Genomic DNA, 24,385 nt, shown 5'->3' with positions numbered 1-24,385 from the left:
ATGCTACTCAATTGGCGAAATGGAAGAAATGTGTGGCTAGAGCAAGGAGAATCCTTTTGGAGGGAGTTCAAGACCACATAGTGTCGACTCTCCATGGGAAGGATACACCATTTTCAATGTGGAAATCATTGAAGATGTATATCAGAATAGCAATGATCAGAGGAAGCTGGCGCTGAAAGACAAGCTTCAGAAGATCAAGTGTGAAAAGGGCGACACGATCTCTACATATCTGAACAAGCTCACCACATGCAGGGATGAGCTTGGAAGTGTAGGGATCGTGACAGCTAATGATGACATGGTGAGTCTTGCTCTCCTTGACCTTCCTAAGAGCTGGCATAACTACCAAGACTCGGTTAATGGAAGAGAGAAACTGTGAGATTGGGAATGACTTTGGTTGGATCTGATGTAGGGGGAGATAGTAAGAAGCACGAGAGATGATTCTTCATCCATGGAGAATGAAGAAAACTACGCCTTATCGAGTAAGGCGAAGAAGGGGAAGGAGAAGGATTCTCTTTCCCAATCCAGTTCTTCCCAAGGTGGGAAGAATTTTGACAAATCGAAAGTGCAATGCTTTCATTGTCATGAGTTCGGCCATTTTGCTACAAATTGTTTACTGAGGAAATCCAAGAAGGAATTTGTGGAAGGATTAGAATTTGAGGCACTGGCCTCATAGTTCGAGCTGCATTTCACACTATTTGCATGCATGGTTTCATCCATGGTGTGAAGTGGTTGGTTTCTTGACAGTGGAGCTTCTTTCCACATGACCAGCGATAAGAGTTTGTTTATTAATTTGGAGAAGAAAGATATTCAGATACTCATAGCGATGGGTAATGATGAAAAGTATAGTGTCTCAAGTGTAGGCACAATTGTTTTTAAGAGGGAGAATGGAGCTCACATTACCTTAATCGATGTCAAATATGTACTAGGACTGAAGTGAAATTTGGTGTCGATCTTACTGTTGGAAGATAGAGGCTATGATGTAGTCTTTAGTAAGGGAAAGTTTTTCCTTAGACACATCATCACTAGAGAGGTGAAGCAGATCAGTTCACGGGTCAAGAACCTGTATGCCCTTTGAGGTTAAAGATGCATGCAAAGCCTTGAGGAGCAAGGCAACTGATGGAAACTTGGTGGTTGAGAGGGAGAGTACATTACCTCTCAACATGCAGCACCAGAAGAAGTCTCATATGATTGTGGAGGAGCCACGATTGGTGAAGAAGCTTCATGAGGTTGTGGAGCAACCACAAGTGGGGATGTCAAGAGGCGACAAGGTGGAGGCATCCACTCATGCAGAGACCTCTAATAGGGGGAAATTTTGAGCCAGGTGGGCAGAGGGATCACATGAATCCATACCTCTAGGTAGGAGGTGGTGCAATGTGGAGTGATCATCCCAAAAAGGCTGGAATAGGGCAGGATCCTTGAGGTATCCAACCTCTTTGATTTATTTTCTATAGGAGCCCCGATGAGGAGTAGTAGGAGTATCTGAGTGGGTAAAGATAGATGCAGATGGAGCAGGAGAGAAAGCTACACCGCAGGAGTCCCAGGATTATGTAGAGCTAGCAGGTTGCAACAATGCGAGAGATACAAGAGTGTTGTACAAGTGCAGGATAGCACAGAGAGGTGTGCAATAGTGCGAGACGAATGGAGTGTTACAGCAGCTCAGAGGTTAGAGAGGGAGCACTTGTCAGTAGCAGGTAGAGCTTCAACATTAGAGTATGTTTCTAGTCCAATAGAGAGGTCAGTTGGGAGTTTTTTTTGTTTCTAGAGTTGCTAGAGCAACCACACTTGGTAAAAGTGTTGCATGCAAATCATTCCAAAGGTACATGATTGGGTTTGATTTGATGCCTTTCTTGTTGAGAGGGAGTGTTGAAAATAGCAACAAGAAATTCTAAAAATAGAAGTGATAAAAATAGCACTGCTATAAATAGCAGTTTGGGTATGAGTGCTAGATTGAGCAGGAACCATTTCTATAGTGAAATTTGCGGAATCGTGTAACCCCCATAATCTACACATCATTATCCCAGCATAACAATAAGGAGAACATAGAGAATCAACAGAGTACTTACCCGAAGACTCATGCTTGTGTTTTGCCGGATTTTGCCTCCAATCCCGAATGGGTTTGGATTCAATTTCTTTCTCTTCTCTGAATTTCTCCAGGAATGCCTTGTTGTAATTCTTCTCTGGTACAGGCAAATGATACATTTGCCTCAAATCATTAGGTTGAAATGAACCGAAGATTCTCCCATCTCTAGTGCCAAAGGTTCTGTCTGTGATTGGGATTTCCTCAATTTCCCACCTCACTACATCCGTATATGGGAGAATTTGTTCCCGGGCTGCTATCCGATGAATGAAAGAGTCGGCTAAATCATTTAGAGTAGCATAAGATTTTCGGGTCGTATCTACTGTGGCTTGTACTGCTGTCACCTCGGGTTCTTCGGCTTCAATAAAATTATAGGTACTTTGCTAAGTAGTTTTTCCGAGTCCTAGACATGTAGTGTCGGATATCAATCCTTTTCTTTTAGTTCCTGGATCAGTGATGAGTTGTCCTGTGGCTGGCGAAGTGGAGGCTATTGCAGTTTTCTTAGACTTCTTCCCCATTCTGCTTGAATCTACTGCTTTGGAAGAGCTCTGCACAGGAGTGAAAATGAACATAATACAGAGAATTGGTAGCGCAAACCAAATATGAGCGAGATATATTAATCAATGCATGATGAAGGATTAACTTAAAGTGGCCGTGGATACAATCTGTGAAAAGATTTTTTAGACTTACTATTTCATTAAATGGCCGTTAAAACCTGTCAATCCTTCAAATGCCCATCATATCATTTATTGGCCGAATGATTCGTTTAAGCGTGCCTTGGATGTTTTGGCGGTTGAGCGCAGGTGAATCACTGTTGGGAAGATAAGGCCTTTAATATGAATTAATCATAATGTCCCTGCTTTATCAATTTTTTGAAATTCACTCTTTTGGCTTTATCTCAATCGGCCGTCGGGGGAAAACTTAAATTGTTATATTGTTTCCTTTTGGAATCCCCGATTGCCGATAGCGATATCGCCAATTCGCATCGGGAGTATTAACTGAGAACTTTGAAAAGCATGCATTGTACATCTCCGATAGCCGATAGCGATATCGCATCACATCGGAGCGAAAGGGACTTTTGTTATGATAACTTGTTATTGCCAATATCCGATAGCCTTTTGCATGTTGTCACATCAGAGAAAACCAATGGGTCTTTAAGTTATGCCTCCTTTGTCATTGCGACATGCGATCTGGCGATCGCTTTATCGCAATGATAAAAGATTACTCATTTATGTATTATAAGACCAATTAATTGGTTTATCAAAAAGGTTTTGTAATGTTTTTATTTTGTTTTTTGGATCTTTTTGAATAATACTAAGTTGATACCAATTAAAATAAAAAGGGGCCCATTTCATATTATAGTTTTGAGAATAAACTTGATATGAAATGGGGGGTTGTTGTAGAGCACAACAATTGGCAATTCGCTGGAAGAAACAGTTATCTCTGAAAAGTATGGAAATACTTAAACTTTTTCAAAATAGAAATCTCATCAAAGGGGAAATTTCTAATATAACTAGGTATATATGCATTCCAAATAAAATGAAACTCTTTGCTAATTTCCTCTCTTGCTTAAAATTAGATACATTCTAAGTTTTAAATTGGCCTCTATTGGTTGATAATGATAAAATAGAAAACCTTTCCAAATAAATTTTTAGAATTGACTCCTTTGTCATAGGTAGAGCCTCTGCTGCTCGCAAACGTTCATAGTTTCAACAGGGATACCTTTTAACCATGTTATTGTCCATTGTCCCATCCATTTCAGAGTATGATTAACAGAATGAATTCAAAACATGCTTTTCATATTTTGCATTTCTTTTCTACTTTTCTGTTATTTTGTAAGATAAAAAGCCATTGTCCTGGTTTGGTGACCAGCTAAGTGACAATGCCATTCACTGGTAGTAATTTAACCGAACAAGCTGGCTCGTGATGAGACCCCTTGTCTTATAATTCTAAGCCATTACCCTGTTTTGGTATGCATTATTGGTAATGTCGGTTAAACTATTTCCCTATGATCATGGTAAGCAGGCTTGTAATAAGACCTCTTATCTTTTATATCAAATATTTTAGAATTACACTCTGAGTAATCATAAGCTTTGGTGAGTGGGATGGACAATTTTCTCCTTAAGAGTAAATGGATGACAAGGTAAGAGTTAAAGATGCTGAAGTTGGATTAGTTCCTATTTTGATATTGATAACCTTTTTGTGACCAATTTGAAAACATAAAATGATTTACAATACTTCTAAACTTTGAGAAGCGTTCACAAAAATTGAAGTGTGGTTTCAGAATGCAATTATACCTAGTTTCCTAGAAATTATCCCTTTTGTTTAAGACTTCTATTATTTTAAAAGCAAATATCAACACTACTTCTTTTGAGCAACTTTTAAATAAAGCAAAGGTCAATGGAAGATACCTTACAACTTTATTTTCTAATGGTCCTACAAACTACAAAATTCTATTAAATTAAAAAGGAGAAGGAGTTACCTCCTTAATTGAAGAATTTTTTTAAGATAAGGCCATTAACAGGGAGAGAATTTCTCAAACCTGATAAATCTTGTAATATGAAGGTCGAATGGCCTATCTTCTCACAGATCTGAAATGGCCCAAGCCACATCTTCTGGAACTTGGTGTGTTTTCCCTTATCTTCATGGGCTTTGTCCCATTTCAGAACTAAATCACCGACTTGAAATTGTTTTGAACCGGATGAGGCTGAATCAAAGGATGACTTGATAATTTGCTTATGTTTTGCATGAATAACCTTGTCTTTTTCTCTTTCCTCTTCTAATTTTAGAATTTGGTCATGTCTAATTTGAATAGAAGAAGAAGGGCTTTCCTTAATAAACTGAACTAGGGCTAGAGAAGGAAGGACAAGATTTGTTCGTTGCACTGCTTCTTTTCCATACACGAGATTGAACGGAGAAGAACCTATGGAAGCCTTCTGCGTTATCCTATCAGCCCATAGTGCAAATATTAAGGATTTGTGCCATTTTTTATGATTCTGTTCGATAGTTCGCTTAATAATTTTAATCAGATTTTTATTCGTGGATTCTGCTAAACCATTACCCTGGGGATAGTAATTAGCAGAATATTTCAATTTAAATCCTCTTTTAATAGCGAAATCAAACATAGCATTGCCTGAGAAGTAAGATGCATTATCAAAAACAAGAGCATTTGGGAGACGAAACCTGGTAATGATGAATTGATCTATGAATTCTATAATTGCCTCAGAATTTGTTGTCTTTAAAGGAATTTCTTCAACCCACTTAGTAAAATAATCAGTAGCGGTAAGAATATACTTATGCTGTTTGGAAGAGTGTGGAGTAATTTCTCCAATGATGTCCAATCCCCATTGCTCAAATGGTTGTTCGATGTTGACTGGTTGCAAAGGGAAAGCTGGATTTCTTTGTCTTCCACTAGAAGTTTGATAATTTCGGCATTTCCTTACATATTCATGAGCATCTCTAAACAGAGTAGGCCAATAATATCCAGCATGAATGATTTTGTGGGTTGTTGTGTCAGCTCCAAAATGTCCTCCTACTGGTCCATCATGTAATTCCTGCAAAACCTTTTGTGCTTCAGGTTTTTCTAGGCATCTTAATAAGATTGAATCATAATTTTGCCTAAAAAGCACATCATCAATAATTGTGAAATTTTTTGCTTTTAATCTAATGTCCCTTTTGTTTTCTATAAGATAGGTTAGGAGGTGCATATCCATTTTTCAAATAAAAGATTAAGTCAGCATATTGTGATTCAGAATCAGTAATACTTATCTGGTTGATCTCTTCGGTTTGATTTGTATCACCTGATTCTTGAATGTTGGATGCTGCTGCCAATAACCTGCAAAAACCTTGGCCTCTAACAATCTTTGCTGGTTTAATTTCCAAGTCATATTCTTGAAGTGTTGTAACCCAATTTGCCCTTTTTTCACCTAATTCCCTTTGGATTAATAGTTGCCTTACCGCAGGGAAAGGAACTATAACTTTTGTATGGGCTTTTAAAAGGAAGGGTTTGTAATGTTTGACAACTTTATATACAGCAAAGGCTTGTTTTTCTACTTCGGAGTAATTCAATTCATCACCCTGGAGATTTGAACTATAGAATGAAATGGGTGCTTCTAAGTTGTGATTGTTAATCTGTGTGAGTACTGCTGCATAAGACAAATCGGATGCGATAGTATACAATGTGAAATGATTAGAAAAATTAGGAGTATTTAAAGCGGGGGCATTGATTATTGATTGTTTGATTAAATCAAATGCTTCATTTTCTGCTGATCCCCATCTAAAGACTGAATTTTTCTAAATCATAGTTTGAAGTGGCAAAATGATTTGAGAAAAGTCTGGAACGAATCTTTTGAAAAAATTGATTTGGCCTAGAAATGACTGCATGGATCTTTTATTGTGAGGGAAAGGGATTTCAGAGATTTCTTTAATCCTGTCCAGATCAATATAAATGCCATCTTTAGAAACAATAAAGCCTAAGAGCTTTCCTTGGTCAAGAGCAAAGAAGGATTTTTTAGGATTAAGTGAAATACTGTACCTTTTGCAGCGTTGAAAGATTTTATTTAAATCATGCAAATGATTGGATTTCTTTTTAGAAAATACAGTAATATCGTCTAAGTAGAAAACTATTGTTTTGTTAATCAATCCTTTGAAAGCTATATCCATCGCTCTTTGGAACGTGGCTCCTGCATTAATAAGTCCGAAAGGCATTTTCTGATAAGCATAAGTTCCCCATTTTGTTCTGAATGTGGTTTTGAGTCGGTCATCAGGATGGACCAAAACTTGGTTATATCCTGAAAAACCGTCTAAAAAGGACATCAACTCAGAGCCTGCCACTGATTGGAGTATCTGCTCCATAGTAGGTAATGGGAAATTATCTTTTAGGCTTGCCTTATTCAGATTTCTGAAATCTATACAAATCCTGATGTCGCCATTTTTCTTTCTGACAGGCACCATATTGGAGACCCAGTTTGAGTGCCGAACGGGAAAAATAATCTTAGCTTTCAAGAGTTTATTGAGTTCCGATTTTATTTGAATCTCTAAGTTCGGATGTATTTTTCTCAACTTCTGTTGAATTGGTTACTGTTCGGGAAGCATTGGAATGGTATGCTAGATGATGGATGTATCGTATGTCTTTAAATCGTCATATTTCCAAGCAAAACATGTTTATTTTTCCGTAACAGTCTAATGAATGCTTCCTTTTCTTCCACAGAAAGTCCTAATCCTAAATTAATGTTTTGAGGATTTTGCTCAGTGCCAAGGTTTATCAATTCAAACCTTAAGGTGGAACTTTGGAGCTTTGTATTAGTCACAGGTTTAAACCTGTCTTTAATATCATAAAGATCCTCAAGCTTCACCACAGACTTTGGGATTGAATTTTCCTCGTGTTTTCCTCTCATTTGAAGGTCATGCTCATTTTCCTCAATGATTTTATCATCATAGGACTTTTCGGAAGTTAAAAATTGTAAAATGTCTTCATCGTGATTGAATACTCTCCAATTAGTGACATTGTTAGGAATCGATGGCCTAAAAAGTAATTCTATTGAAAATCTATCTGGGCTATAATCTTCAGAAGGTAGGAGTTTAGAAGCAACATTGGCTAGCAAGTCGGCTGCTGAATTTTGTGACCTGGGGATGGAAGAAATATTGAATGCCGAAAAGTGGGAGGTGAGTTCCTGTACCAGCGACTGATAATGTTTGAGATGGCTAGAAAGACAATGAATTGTATTCCTTACCCGTTTAATAATAATTTCGGAATCTCCAAACACTTTCAAATATTGAACCTAGAGGTCAATCGCTTTATATAGTCCTTGGAGTAAGGCTTCATACTCAACTGTATTATTAGTGCATTCAAACTCCATCCTACAGGACAACATTGTTTTTTCTCCCTGAGGGCTAACCAAAATGCATCCTGCTCCTGAGCCTTCGCTAGACTTAGACCCATCGAAATATAGTGACCAAAATAAAGAAGTATTAACAATTTTATTTACAGTTTTCTCAGTATCATTAAAACATCTTGACCTATATGTTTGTGAATAATTTTCGATCTGAGATGTAGAATTGTTTACTGAGAAAGGAGATGGTTGGGCAGTGAAGTTGCCAAAGAATAAATCAGATAAATAATTCCCCAAAATGTTGTTATTAAATGCTATTGGTTGGTTTTCTTGTTCAAATTCTATAACTGTATGGGTCATGTGTTTCTCCCGATCGATTTTTATTTGATTTGGATTTCCCTTGTAGGGAAGCCACATATGGGACCAATCGGTAGAAATATACCCATGGAGTTTTTCAAACCAATCCCTACTCAAGATCAAACCATAAAATTCAGGTATATCAGCGATTAAGATATCAATTCTTTGAACTACTCTAGGATCAGCTGATAGCCTGATGGTTACTGAGTTGATTTCTCCTAAAACCTGGACTTTAGTCCTATCTAATTGCACAATATGAATAGCAGACTTTTGGGTTCAATGTTCAGTTTGGAACAAACTGAGGCTGGCATTATATTAGAGGATGCCCCTGAGTCAATCAAACAGTTGTGCAGGTTTCTATTGTAGATCTCGTAGGTTAGAAGGAAAGGTAGAGTATGAGAATTTGATCTATCTCCAATCAGAACTGCGTCTGTAGCTTCGACCATACCAAAAGGTGGTTGACCTGCATCATTTGTAGCTTTAGCACTGAGAAGGGGTGAAGTAGGAACAACATTTAATTCTTTGAGAAGCAATTTTTGCTGATGTTTCAATTTACTAAGTTCAAACATGGTAATGTTTGCCTTAGTCTTTTTCATGTCATCAACAATATTGTAATCCATTGAATCGGATACTACCAATGTCTTAGATGTTGACGGAATATTTGAAGTTGAAGGTTAGTTTTGCGGAACTGTTGTAGGTGGCTTCTTTGGGGGCACCTTTTCCTTTGTTGTAGTAGCACCTGCACTCCTTTTCTTTGAAGTTGTCAGAATAGGTTCAGAGGTACTTTTACTCCTAGTAGTGACAGGAAACGCTTCTTCTTCATTTTCTGTATCGAAGTTAGGCAATATAAAATCCCACATTCCATGACATTCAACAACTTCCTCTTCTTCATCAGTTGGTGAAACTGTTTCTTCTTCTCCTTCTTCAAGATCTGAATCTGCATTAGATATAACATTCGGTGGTTTTGATTTAGTTTTCTTGTAATTCTTAAAGGGCCTTTTGGTTGAGGTTTCAGCTACTTGTTTTCTGATTTCAACCATTTCGTTTGACATAGTCTTGAGGACCTTTTGTAGACCCTCCATATCATATGGATCTTTAGGGGTTTTCTTCTTTGAATCATATTTAAAAGAAACTTTTTTGGTTTTTCTATCTTCAAGAGCAGCTTTCTTCTCTAGAGCATTAATACGTTTCTCCACAGCAAGTGCTTCTTTCATGTTTTCAGCTAAAGTTGGTTTTCCAGCCCTGTCTACAAAAATAGCTATATTGGCAGGTAGTGCAGTTATATACCACTCGCTTCTGATTTGCTCACTTGGTTTGGAGGCCGTTGGGATTTTATTCAAGAGTTTATTGAATCGCACATTAAATTCTTTAATCGGTTCCCTAGGCTCTATCCTAAGATTGGAAAGATCATTTATTAATGTAGCTAAAGACCTATCATCACCATACTTAGTAAGAAACTGTTCTTGGCAAGTCGTCCAACTGGTAATGGAACCAGAAGGTAAGGAAAAATACCAGGATCCTGCTGATCCTTGCAAAGTATAAGGGAAAATCCTAACGACAACATCTTGCTCTGTTACTCCCTTCAAATTAACTGCTAACATGAAGTTATTAATATGTTCCTCAACTTGTGTTCTGTCATCTGGATTAAACTTGGGTAGCCATTTCTCAGGAGCATCAGGTAATACATGCAATGGTGCATGCATGTTGACTGCACCAGGCCTGGTCCATGGATCTGCCATTGTAACCGCAGTAGTGGATGATACTACTGTTGAAATTCCAGATGGAGCTGATATTGAGGATTGCGCAGGTTGGGATGTTTAAGTTGCTAATCCCTGATGAACAACAATGTGTGATGAGGGAGTGGATGGTTGACTTCGCACTGGGGAAGATGAGATGGAGGATGCGGATGAAAGTGCTTCACTGTCAGATCCTTCAATGCTTTTCTTCGCCTTTTTCCTTTTGGGTAAAGGGAACTCAGTAGGTTCAATACCGAGCTTTCCACTCTGAAGTCTGGTGAGAGGGTGAGGTAAATTGAATTGCGAAGTCACACTGCTTTGAGATACCTCAGATTTCTGTGGTGATATCGAGAAGCTCTGAAGTTTATGGATAAGAGACTGAACTTCAGGAGATTCAAGACTTAATTGTTCTGGAGTATTGTGAGTTTGAGCAGTGGTAGTTGATTCCTCTTCTTCATGTTTGGATACTGGAGAACCAGCATGCAATTGGGAAGTACGAGGTGATGTGGAGGGAGAATTACTCTTAGAATGGTCTGTAGATTTGGGTTTGCTTGCCATTCATAGTAGAGGCCCTCCTTCTAGCGCCAAAAATGTTGATGCCCCGAAAATCGTTGTATCAACATTGGGGATAACCACCCGGTCCGGACCTTAATACAACTCCTTCTTCGTTTGGAATGGTGGCTCCGACTGGGTATAATGGGACCAGTTTCCCAGTAATGAATAAAAAGGGGTGGATGAACGATTGATTATCTAATCTATCGATAGGTGAATAACTTAATCTATCAGCAGGAATAAAAGAACTACTACTAATCCCGGGAACTATTATTCTTTGAAATGTAGTGCTTGATGATCTTTGTCTATTGACAGGCATATAGATGACTCTATCCAATAAACATAGACATTTATTCATTCAATGATTACTTTGTTTAAATAGTTAAACAAAGTGATTAACACAATATTGCTACACTTATCATTTATATTATCGATACATATATGATCAAAAGAAAAGCATACTGTAAACATCCAATAATGGAAGGAATAAAGAATGATGTTAAAAACACATGCATATATCCGATAATAGCAAAAGCGATCAAACGACAATTCATATAAAAAGAATGAACTCAGACATAGATAATAGTACCATATGAGCTGCTAATCACTCCCAAAATCAATTGCTATTTGAGATTCTTCTTCCAACTCAGAAATACTTTCAAACAAAGATAGTAGTGCACATTTGCATAAAAGCTTCTTTGTCAAAATCAGAATGATTGGCCCAGTTTTATAAAAGAATATGCCTGAAGTACATTAGTGCAACTTCAGGTTTTAAGTCATATACAAAACTTACTACCCTTTCTAAATACATGAAAGGGTCTATAAATACTTAATTAAGCTAACTACCTATGAAACTAAAATCCTACTTAATTGGTATCATTTGATTCTGAATATCTCCTTCACGGCAATCTGGCAGTCGGCGGCATGAATCATCACTTAGGCTGTTTGCCTTTAAACCTGAGCTGGCATATCGCAAGCATTGGCTCCACTTCTGGTGGTCTGTTGAGATGAGAATTGAGTTGGGCAACATAGGTGGCATCCTGTATATTAGGAATAATATACCCGATTGCATATGTGAGGCATTTGAGGGCGGCTCTCTGGCTGTATGGTTTGACTAAGAAGAACTAATAGGTGTCCCATGTCAAACTTTTAATTCCTGCGATTAATCTCCCATTTTTCTCTAGTTCCGGATAACATGACTACTCCAATGTTTTAGCCGCAGTCAATTTACCTAGAGTACATTGAGAAATCATGTTAGACAAGTAGAGAGTATTATTAACCAATTCAACCAAATTACTTGTGGTTAATTTGCATCTTGAAATTGCTCTCTCTGCTTTCATTAACTGGGACTGCCATTCCGTAAATAATATCTCCTTATGTGATTCTAGGATTTTTGGTAAATTAGCTGCCTGTCCCTGATCGGTGTCTTGCCACTCAAGAAAATTAGTTAGTGTTTCATCAGCTTGATCCAAGTCTGTTCTAGCTTTTTCCGATTTTTCACTTATTGATGTCGTCAAATCGCATAAATGTTCCGCCTGCGATTTGTTGACATAAAAGCTTTATCTGTGTTCTCAATGCCTTGTTTATCTGTAATGCCTCTGCTCTGAATTCAGCTAGCTGTGGAAGATTCTTTGTTTTCTCTAGCTGGGCTGATAGTTGAGCAATTTGCTCATCTTTCGACTTCAGCATTTGTTCATTCACTGCTTTTAGTTGTGCCAATGCCTCAGACAGCTCTTTCTGCTTTTGAACTGCACTGTAATCAATCCTCTGTTTCTCTTCCTGCAATTTTTTAGTCAATTGATTATTTATTTTTTGTTGTGTAAACAATTGTCGTTCTGCTTGCTCTGCCTTCTTCTGTGCCTCCGATAGTTGTGCTTGTAGTGAAAAGATCTCCTGGTCTTTTGCTTTTAATAAATTACTCACCTCTGATGCCTTGTCTATTGTCGCTGCCGAATAGGCTCCAGCATATTGGGATAGTTTTGTTAGGTCATTAGAGGGGTCAAATTCCTCTTTCCAAACCACGTTGCCCGTCACTGTTTGTTCAGGGAATAGGGAAGGTTGATCAGTCCTTCTCCTTTTCCGCTGTTGTTTTACCACAGCCTTATGTCTTGGGCTGTAAAAGACATCTAAGGGAGGAATTTCTTCTACTTGCAAAATAATTTGATCGGAGGGGTCCTTAGGGATTATCTCTACTTCTTTAGAACTGGGTAGGCCGCTGGTTCCACTTGGAACTTGTTTTGAAGTTGTCTCCTGTGTGTTAGCTGCTTTTGATGTTTCGACTTCCTTCGAGCACTCAAGATTGCTGATGATTGAGTCGAATTGTTGCCATTCCTGAAGCAATTTCGAGTCAATCTGGGCATCTACATTCACCTCTATGGTGCTCTGGTCCTGCTCTTTCGTCTGGGTTTCCTCTTGTTTTTTCATATGCACTTCCTCCTGTTCTTTTGATGTAACAGGAGGTTCCTTAATGAGTCGCTGCTCAGGCTCGCTTGATTCTGTCGTTGGGGTTGTTGCTAACAGATCTAGAGGCAGAGTTTGCAACCTCTATTCTCTAACTCTGTTGAATTCAACTAACCCGTCATTTTTATATTCCATTCTAGCCAGCGATTTAACTTGGGACATTGACTCAGCTGAGGAGAACAGGTCATCGAACTTATCTTCTTTATGATCAAACTTTGTCAATTTTTCCTGTTCAAGTGCAATATAGGCGACTTTGTTTGGATCAAATCGCCTATTAGGAAGAGTTGCTAGACTTAATGCCTTCATTTTTTCAGCTTCTTTCTCTGCATGTTTAAAGTCATGCAGAGCGTAGACATCGCATCTTAGAGGAAAAGAGGGCCAAACCTGCTTCTTATTTTTCTTTAGAGTTTGTGTAACTCCTTTGGACATAATCTGATAGGCTATTTCCCTAGCCAACAGTTTATCAGGTATGTACAAAGGGAGGACATGAGGTTTGGCTTGGCTGCCGAAAATTCTTATATAAGTAAATTTTTCCTCTCCGAACCGTCTTCCTATGGATGTCAAATCAACCCCTGCTTGGTAGGAAATCTTAGGAGCGGGTTTATCAAAAATAGAGTAGTGAATGGGTAACATAAAGCCATTGCAGACTTGATATAAATGGTGCTTATAGTAAGTTTTCCACAACTTCTGATGGTATATATGAATGGGCATGGGGTCTTGTGGAGTCCACCTCCATCCAAGCACAGGAAATTCAGAATTAAAACACAGGGTGTCCAAGATATAAGCACTGTAGTAGAATGGGGGAATAAACCTTTCAGTGATGCGGGTTTTGCTTCTAAAATCAAAAACTGCGGTTGCTAGCTTATCTGACAGTACAGTTGCCCAATCCATTATTTCACTATTACATGTCGCCTCCATTAAAGGAACCATTTCTATAGTGAAATTTGCGGAATCGTGTAACCCCCATAATCTACACATCATTATCCCAGCATAACAATAAGGAGAACATAGAGAGTCAACATAGTACTTACCTGAAGACTCATGCTTGTGTTTTGCTGGATTTTGCCTCCAATCCCGAATGGGTTTGGATTCAATTTCGTTCTCTTCTCTGAATTTCTCCAGGAATGCCTTGTTGTACTTCTTCTCTGGTACAGGAAAATGATACATTTGCCTCAAATCATTAGGTTGAAATGAACCGAAGATTCTCCCATCTCTAGTGCAAAAGGTTCTGTCTGTGATTGGGATTTCCTCAATTGCCCACCTCACTACATCCGTATATGGGAGAATTTGTTCCCGGGTGGCTATCCGATGAAGGAAAGAGTCGGCTAAATCCTTTAGAGTAGCATCAGATTTCGGGTCGTATCTACTGTGGCTTGTACTGCTGTCACCTCTGGTTCTTCGGCTTCAATCAAATTATAGGTACTTTGCTAAGTGGTTTTGCTGAGTCCTAGACATGTAGTGTCAGATATCAATCCTTTTATTTTAGTTCCTGGATCAGCGATGAGTTGTCCTGTACCTGGCGAAACGGAGGCTATTGTAGTTTCCTTAGACTTCTTCCCCATTCTGCTTGAATCCACTGCTTCGGAAGAGCTCTGCACAGGAGTGAAAATGAAGGTAATACAGAGAATTGGTAGTGCAAACCAAATATGAGCGAGACATATTAATCAATGCATGATGAAGGATTAACTTAAAGTGGCCGCGGATACAATCTGTGAAAATATTTTTTAGACTTATTATTTCATTAAATGGTCGTTAAAACCTGTCAATCCTTTAAATGCCCATCATATCGTTTATTGGCCGAATGATTCGTTTAAGCTTGCCTTGGATGTTTTGGCGGTTGAGCGCAGGTGAATTGCTGTTGGGAAGATAAGGCCTTTAATACAAATTAATCGTAATATCCCTGCTTTATCAATTTTTTGAAATTCACGCTTTTGGCTTTATCGCAATCGGCCGTCAGGGGAAAACTTAAATCGTTATATTGGTTCCTTTTGGAATCCCTGATTGCCGATAGCGATATCGCCAATTCGCATCGGGAGTATTAACTGAGAACTTTGAAAAGTATGCATTGTACATCTCCGATCGCCGATAGCGATATCGCATCACATCAGAGCGAAAGGGACTTTTGTTATGATAACTTGTTATTGCTGATATCCGATAGCCTTTTGCGTGTTGTCGCGTCGGAGAAAACCAATGGGTCTTTAAGTTATGCCTCCTTTGTCATTGCGACATGCAATCTGGCGATCGCTTTTTTGCAATGATAAAATATTACTCATTTATGTATTATAAGACCAATTAATTGGTTTATCAAAAAGGTTTTGTAATGTTTTTATTTTGTTTTTTGGATCTTTTTGAATAATACTAAGTTGATACCAATTAAAATAAAAAGGGGCCCATTTCATATTATAGTTTTGAGAATAAACTTGATATGAAATGGGGGGTTGTTGTAGAGCACAACACATTCCAAATACATAATAAACATCTGTTATGGTTTTCTTTTCACCTTTATTTGTTAAGACATTTACTTCTCCTTTTCCCATAACAGAAACTTTGTTATCTGTCCCTAGTGTGACTTGTGACTTCACATTCTGATCTAACATAGAAAACAGGGCTATGTTTCCTGCCATATGGTTACCGCAACCGGAGTCCAGAAACCATACATCTTCACTCTTTTCTTCAACCATATTACAAGGTAAAAACAAACTATTTTGACTGATATTTTCTCTAGTGAAATTTGCACTAGTTCTATTACTCATATCATGTTGTTTCTTCCTACATTCATTTGCACAATGCCAATATTTTTTACAATAATGACATTGGACATTGGGTTTATCATACCTTTGTCCTTGAGCATGATGTTGTCCACTTTGTTGGTTGTTGCCTTGGCCTTGGTTCTGATTTGGATTGTTGCCTCTTCCTTGAGCATTTGCTGGACTGTTTCTTCCACCTCTGTTTTGGCTTTTGCCTCTTCCTCTCTTGTTTCCTCTGCCTTGACCTCTTCCTCTTCTAGAGAACATCTGGGTCTTAAAGGCATGTTCTAGAGATGAGCTTTCCTTTCTACTCAATCTCTGCTCATGTGTTATCAGTGATGCGTGTAGTTCATCAACTGAGAAGTTTGTGAGATCCTTTGTCTCTTCTATGGTGGTGACAATCACATCGAACCTTGAGGGTAGGATCCTCAATAGTTTCTCCAAAATCCTCCTTTCTTCAAGAATATCTCCATGAAACCTTATCTGTGTGACCAGACCAATCACATGTGTGAAGAATGATTCAATATTATCTAACTCCTTCATGCATAGATTCTCAAAATCTCTCCTCAGCAATTGTAGTTTTGTTGTCTTCACTTTCTCCATGCCTTGATAGGCTGTCTTGAGAGTTTTCCATGCTTCTTTGGATGTCTTGGCTACTGCTATCCTTCGAAACACACTCTCATGCACTGCTTGATACAAAAAACAGAGGGCTTTAGAATCCTTCTTCTTATAGCTCTTCAATAGATCTTTCTCTGCCTGAGTTAAACTGTTAAACTCATTTTCATCTGCTGGTTCTTCAAATCCATCCTCAACAAATTCCCATAAGTCTAGGGAAGCAATCAAAGCTTTCATGGTTATTGCCCAATAGTCATAGTTTTTCCCATTAAATTGTGGGAGCTGAGTATTAAATATACCCATGCTAGTGCTGGCTCCATCCATTCTTGCACTCTTCAAAATACTTGATTGTGTATTAAAATAATTGACTGTCTTCAACAGCAACACAGAAAACTAGCTTGAGAAATACCTTGGATTTTTTACTGAGTCTTCACTCTGCTGGAGAAGCTGCTGCAGCAAGAAATCCTTCCTTCAGCTTCTTTGACACCTTCAAAGATCCTGGACATGCTCTGATACCATGTTGGGAATTTTTTGTTTAATTCCAAAACAAAATAGCTTGAACATAACAGAGAAAAATGCTCTGTTTTAACACAGTGGAAACTAAAATTGTTTTCTGGGAACATGGGCTTTTACTCATGCACACATAAACTTTGTATTCATTAACAAAAGATTGCAGTTACAAAATATTCTTCCTCTATCAGAGGGATTTCACCAAGAACTCCTCAGAGCAGTAAAAAAATTCACTCTGTCTCTCACAAAATAAAATCAACACTGTTGTGTAATTTTCCTTCTCATTTATGCTACTGCGTTTTTACATTTCATCGCTTGAATGAAAGATGAGCCAAGATATCCTCTACAAAAAAAACTTACACTGCTGTGTGTAAAATTCTCTCTTACATTCACGCTGCTATGTTCTCCCTTTTTTTTTTTACTTCGTAATGTTGTGCATATTTTTTACTTTCATTACATACAGAAAACAACAACAAAAAACATTACATATTGTTTGAATTATTCCCTAAAAACAAAACTCCCGTGAAATAAAAAAACTATAAAATTAAATCTTTACCACAACTTACCAACAATAATAAATTCATTTATTGTTTCACTGACAAAGCCAACGGTCAATGAAAATTATAGTTCACGTCACCTAAGTTGCTGCAAGCCTGTACATTGTGTGATTTGTGATTTGCGATCGGATCGCATTGCAGAATCCCAATCGGCTGAAAACACAGGGCGTAACAAAAGACAACAGGGCACGAATGCGATTTTCGATAGCGATAAGATCGCATCGCAACATCGTGTCGAAAGAGTTCAAGAGAACAGACGAAGGCAGCGAGCATGGATGCGATTTGCGATCTGCGATTAGATCGCATCGCATGGAAAAAACAGGCAGTTTTCTGAGATAATACGCTGCAGTGGAAATTAATACTTTAACACTTTCCATCCACTGTAGTCGAGACCATCGACCCCCACTACTGCAACAAGATCTATGTAGTTTCGTTCGCTTACCATATGCGTTGTCACCCAGTGATTCTAATTTTAATCCCCATTGTACTTGTCTTTGATGCCATGCCTGTCACTATAGTTGTACGGACATATCCCACAAATCAATCGTTTTGTACTTAAACTTGTATTATTGAATAAAATCAAAGTTGTCATACGCCATAACCATATAGCTCAGCAGTCAAGTTCTTTGTACAACCCAATTCATCGTTTATGCATTTTAGCAACCGTCCTGCAAAAAGATAGTCGTAATCATTCTTAACCATTCAACTTCTAGTAGAGCAACTTATAGCACCATGTAATGGCAACTTAAGTACACCAACTTATACTAAGTGGCGTTTCTTTTCCTCTGTGCAGTGTTTAATGATTAGCATTTTATTATATGCAGAAAGACGTCATGAATTTCTTTTTTTTTGGTTAATTACATTACAATTGCCTAGTAGGTATGGGAAAGAATAAATGCAGTCGAAGATTATCTGTTTATCTGAGACTGACTATGTGTTCATATGTAATTAGTTTGGAGCCAAATCGTCTATTCAATCACGGAACAGGCATGGCGATGGATGGTTATGTTATTATGGCAACCTTAGCCATGTGCATCACATTCATATTTGAGTGGGATGCTAGTATATCGTAATTATGATTTATACATTAGTAAACTACCGGCCTGGTTATCGTGTTTTAATGTTTTGGTCATCGTACCGGGAATACATTTTAATGTTTTGGCGGTGATACTTGGAACGATTTAATTAATTTAATTGAATATCTAATTAAATGTAGCTATATATATATATATATAGATAATTCAATAAAGTATTTTACTAAACCATGATTATGTTACATTCTTTAATATTGTTGTTTAGATGTTAAAAGCCAAGTTTCCTTTGTAGAAGGTAGATAGATTTTAATTAAAACATTCATTTATAAAGTTATTTTATATCATATTTTTCTCCTATGATTTTATTTCAATTTCTTAAAAAAACTAACACAATTTTATTTCGTAGATGCTATTAGCGTTCAACAAAAGCAACTTTTATGCTTATAATTATATAAGAAAAATTGTAAACATAAAACAAACATTTTCCTTCTTTCTTTTTGTTTTGATCATCAATCAGTTGGGATAGGTGGAAACATTTCCAAATGGATCATGGTTATCTCTAGTACAGGTCGTTTGTCTAAATCTAAACTTTTTGAAACATGAATGCTCCTCTTTGTGTGCCATATCTTTTTCTTTTCTTGTTTATGGATTGCTTCTAATTTTGTAGTGTTGTGCTTGTGAGTTGCATTCCACCCTTCCCAAACCTTTTTTGGGTGTTTTTTTCCTTAGGGGCACCTGTCATACAAGTGTCCCATTTGGTAGCATGAACAACATCTCAATGTCACATTTTCTTAATCTAGAATTTGAGTCCACTTAAAGGTTTTATGTGTCACCTACTCCTTTGCTTAGGTAAATTTCTACACAAATTCAAGCAATAGTAAATAATCCCTTCCTCATTCTTTCAACATCCATCTTTTTAAATGACCTCAAACTATTTCCAATATCCTCAAGGGCCACCTCATGCAAGAAAGGAAAGGAAATATTTCGCAGCCTCACCCATGTTGCCTTCTTTGAGACAAAAATTGTTTTGGAATCAAAATCTAGGAACCAAGGGGTGATGAAAAGCTCTACTCTTCCCCAAAACTAGAGCCCTTCTTTCACTACTCTTCTAGACTAACAAAGTGAACAACCAAAATTGATTTTGAACATATGCATATATCCTAGTTGATGGTAGAGGTTTTGAAGACCCACTCATGCAGAATATTGAACATACTCTAGAACCCATTAAATCTACAAATCACTGCCCTAGATTTAAGAACAAGAAAAAAGTGATCTATATCTATTAGGTTTGGGTAAGTCAAGAGTTAGTGTTTTCTGGAGTTGTTTGACAATGTAAGGTCATGGATTTTATTGTTGCAAATCTAATGAGTTAGATCCCTTACCATCTACTTCAACTTGATAGGATAATGGACCTCCTTGGTTCCTTGATTCTAAAGCACCCCTTATAGCCTCAAAGTTAAGACAATGGTGGAATTTGTTGAAATGTTTTAATTTTTTATGACCCTATCCCTATAATTTATAATCATACTTAAATATATATTAAAGAAAAATAATATCCTATGTATTCACTTACATGGAATTTAGCATATGACTAGGGTAATTGCTACATGGCTTGTGGCTAAGGTTTCTCCAAGTTTCTCACATTAGACATGAATCAATCATTCTTATCATTAATAAATATCCTTTTCTCCCTAGTTCACTCATTAATACTCTAAATCATGTAACATGATGGAATAATCTTCAATAATGGAATTATACTTAATATTAAGTATGACAAAATTACTAATTGATATCTTAATCTTTTCTAATGAAAATTCCTTCCATGCTTAAACTTAGCAACAAAGTTATTTTTACTTTCTAACACCTTAATGTCGAGGCTTCCTTAGTTAACAATTGAGAGTCATCAATTAAAGAAGGAAATTTCAAATGTGTTCTCATCTTTTTTGTTGAAGAAAAGATTGGACATTTGTTTCTTAATGTTGTAGCTACTTTTAAATATCAAGTAGTTTGCTAATATGTAAATATGAGTGTGATGCACATCAATCTTACATAGCCAAAAAGTGTTAGTAATAAAATAACCATCCATGGCCATGCCTATTCGAGATTGAATAGAAGATTTAGCTCCAAACTAATTATATATGAACACATAGTCAGTGTTAGATAAACAGATAATCTTGGACAGCATTTATTCTTTCCCATACCTTACCTCACCTTAGATATTGGGATGACACTCAATGTAGGGGAGAGACTTTCAGTGGGGGTATTGGGTTGGTGCATGAGTTGATAACCACAGGTTGGGGGATGATGTGATCATATGCACAGGTGGCATATCATTCATCAATGAGCCTACAGTTTGAGGGAGGCATGTGTCACACATTCCACAGGGCATATTAGGATGATGCATCAGCAGAGGATACCCATTGAGGGAACTTTCCAGTATGTGTTCAATGAGACATTGTACTGGCACATTATCAAGAGGGCCGATGGCAAACTGAGTGGTAATGGTTAGCAAGAGGGGGAAGGGTAGCATGCACTGAGTAGATTGTGAGTATCAGATACGAGTATGAGATACCCATGTATTCGCTGCCTTAGGGGATAGTTATTTGGTGTTGAAAATTGCAACAAGAAATGATAAAAATAGAAATGCAAAAACTAGCACTGCTATAAATAGCAGTTTGGGTATGAGTACTGGATTGAGCAACAAGGAATGAAAAATGGAAGTGCTAAAAATAACATTCTATTTTTAGCAGTTAAGGATAGATTCAAATTTTAGTCAGTCCCTAGACTAAAATAGGAAGTAAAATTCAAATATGAACTTAACAGTTATTTGAAAATAAATTAATTAATTCACCATGAGTTAACTAGTTGTGAAAAATCAAACATGAAGTCTATGTGAGGACATGCAATAGTTTCTTTATTAATTGAGGAATTTATCCATCAGTTAAAGAGATATGGATGAGTTCTAATTTGAGTTGTAATTAGTTGGCTCAGTTAATTGAGTCAAGTCCAGTTAGATTGATTTAAACAGTTTGTTTAAATTAATGTGAGTTTAGTTAGTTAATGCATGATCGCATATAGCTGCATGTCAGTTTAGACAGAGACCCAATTTAGATTAGATGAGGGACAGTGTACTATTAGTTGGATGAATTTTTTTCCTATAAAAGAAACTCATCCATGGAGAAGGATTTATCTCCTTCAGGATTGCGCAGTTATATCTGAAGTTAGTGAGTGTGTGAAGAGGCCAATTCACACAAGTTGCTGCACTGGACCCCAAGGAAAATTATGCAAAGAAATAAGAGGCTTGGATGGTAGAGGAGAAGGTTTGAGAGAGGCCTTTGACTGTCTATGAGCAACAGAGGGATTGAAGAGAGAGAAGGATAGATTGTGAGCTGATTCTTTTTGTAATCCAGACTATATTTCCACTTGTATGATAATACAGAGTTGGGATTTTAGGCTGAGGCTTTCCCCATGATATTTCTTCTGTGTTATGTGTGATTGCTTGTCATTTTTAGTTATACATGTGTTCTCATTGATCGTGCTCAAATTGATTAAGCTTTCGCAAAAGGGTTGTAGAAGTGGATCAAGTATTTTTCTTTAGTATATTGCATTATCAAATGATCTACAATGGGAATTTCTACATGGTATCAGAGTAAAGGTGATCAATGAAGAACAATATAAAAGAAGGGAGAAGTTTGAAGTTTGTGATTCGTGAATATAGAAATCGAGTTCTTATCACATCTTTATTTCACCTATGGCATTCAGTGGTTTAAGACGCGAGTATGCTCTTGATGGTAGCTCGAATTATATATCCTCGAAGGATCGCATGGAAGCAGTATTAGAGGATAACAGTCTAAAGGACTTCATTGATCAAGAAGTCCCCAAGCCAACTGATGCTACTCAATTGGCGAAATGGAAGAAATGTGTGGCTAGAGCAAGGAGAATCCTTTTGGAGGGAGTTCAAGACCACATAGTGTCGAGTCTCCATGGGAAGGAGACACCATTTTCAATGTGGAAATAATTGAATACATATATCAGAATAGGAGCGATCAGAGGAAGCTGGCACTGAAAGACAAGCTTCGGAAGATCAAGTGTGAAAAGGGCAACACGACCTCTACATATCTGAACAAGCTCACCACATGCAAGGATAAGCTTGGAAGTGTTGGGATCGCGACAGCTGATGATGACATGGTGAGTCTTGCACTCCTCGGTCTACCTAAGAGCTGGCATAGCTACTAAGACTCGGTTAATGGAAGAGAGAAACTGTCAGATTGGGAACAACTTTGGTTGGATTGGATGTAGGAGGAGATAGTAAGAATCACAATAGATGATTCTTCATCCATGGAGGATGAAGAAAACTATGCCTTAGTGAGTAAGGCGAAGAAGGGGAAGGAGAAGGATTCTCTTTCCCAATCGAGTTGTTCTCAAGGTGGGAAGAATTTTTGACAAATCGAAAGTGTGATGCTTTCATTGTCATGAGGTGGGCCATTTTGCTACAAATTGTCTACTGAGGAAATCCAAGAAGGAATCTGTGGAAGGATCAGAAGTTGAGACACTGGTCTCACAGTTCGAGTTGCATTTCAAACTGTTTGCATGCATGGTTTCATCCATGGTGGGAAATGGTTGGTTTCTTGACAGTGGAGCTTCTTTCCACATGACCAACGAAAAGAGTTTGTTTAGTAATTTGGAGGAGAAAGATCTCCAGATACTAATAGCGAAGGGTAATGATGAAAAGTATAGTTTCTTAGGTGTAGGCACAATTTTTTTTAAGAGGGAGCATGGAGCTCACATTACCTTAACCAATGTCAAGTATGTACTAGGACTGAAGAGAAATTTGGTGTCGATCTTAAAGTTGGAAGACAGAGGCTATGATGTAGTCTTTAGTAAGGGAAAGGTTTTCCTTAGACACATCATCATTAGAGAGGTGAAGCAGATCAGTTCATGGGTCAAGAACCTCTATGCTCTTTGAGGTTCAGGATGCATGCAAAGCCTTGAGAGCAAGGAAACTGATGGAAACTTGGTGATTGAGAGGGAGAGTACATTACCTCTCAACATGCAACACCAGAAGAAGTCTTAGATGATTGTGGAGGAGCCAAAATTGGTGAAGAAGCTTCATGAAGTTGCGGAGCAACCACAAGTGGGGAAGTCAAGAGGAGACAGGGTGGAGGCATCCACTCATGCAGAGACCTCTAGTAGGGGGAAATTTTGAGCCAGGTGGGTAGAGGGATCACATGAATCCATACCTCTAGGTAGGAGGTGGTGCAATGTGGAGTGATCATCCCAAGATGGCTGGAATAGGGGCAGGATCCTTGAGCTATCCAACCTCTTTGATTTATTTTCTATAGGAGCCCCGATGAGGAGTAGTAGGAGTATCTGAGTGGGTAAAGATAGATGCAGATGGAGCAGTAGAGAGAGCTATAGCGCAGGAGTCCCAGGACTATGTAGAGCTAACAGGTTGCAACAATGCGAGAGGTACAAGAGTGTTGCACGAGTGTAGGATAGCATAGAGAGATGTGCAACAATGAGAGACGAATGGAGTGTTACAGTAGCTCAGAGGTCAGAGAGGGAGCACTTGTCAATAGTAGGTAGAGCTTTGACATTAGAGTATGTTTCTAGTCCAATAGAAAGGTCAGTCGGGAGTTTTCTTTGTTTCTAGAGTTGCTAGAGCAACCACACTTGGTAGAAGTGTTGCATGCAAATCATTCCAAAGATACATGATCGGGTTCAATTTGATTCCTTTCTTGTTGTGAGGGAGTGTTGAAAATAGCAACAAGAAATCCTAAAAATAGAAGTGATAAAAATAGAACTGCTATAAATAGCAGTTTGGGTATGAGTGCTAGATTGAGCAACAGGGAATGAAATGGAAGTGCTAAAAATATCATTCTATTTTTAGCAGTTCAGGATGGATTTCA

General features: G+C 37.8%; 1 long non-coding RNA gene across 1 annotated transcript in view; it reads left to right on the top strand.

Annotated features, from left to right (window-relative positions):
- The window catches only part of LOC149185751 (uncharacterized), a 238,555-nt gene extending 220,136 nt beyond the window's left edge, over nucleotides 1-18,419 (top strand). The window contains exon 3 of the long non-coding RNA XR_016255640.1: nucleotides 18,322-18,419. This is a non-coding gene — a long non-coding RNA (uncharacterized LOC149185751). The remainder of the gene's footprint in view (nucleotides 1-18,321) is intronic.
- The last annotated feature ends 5,966 nt before the right edge of the window (nucleotides 18,420-24,385 follow it).

This window comes from Pinus tabuliformis, chromosome 3_1 (genome assembly GCF_031772625.1).
Source record: "Pinus tabuliformis cultivar Carrire ecotype Pingquan chromosome 3_1, CPIR1, whole genome shotgun sequence".
Taxonomy (NCBI): domain Eukaryota; kingdom Viridiplantae; phylum Streptophyta; class Pinopsida; order Pinales; family Pinaceae; genus Pinus; species Pinus tabuliformis.
Note: the sequence above shows the minus strand (reverse complement) of the source record. Positions and strands in the feature narration are given on the sequence as shown.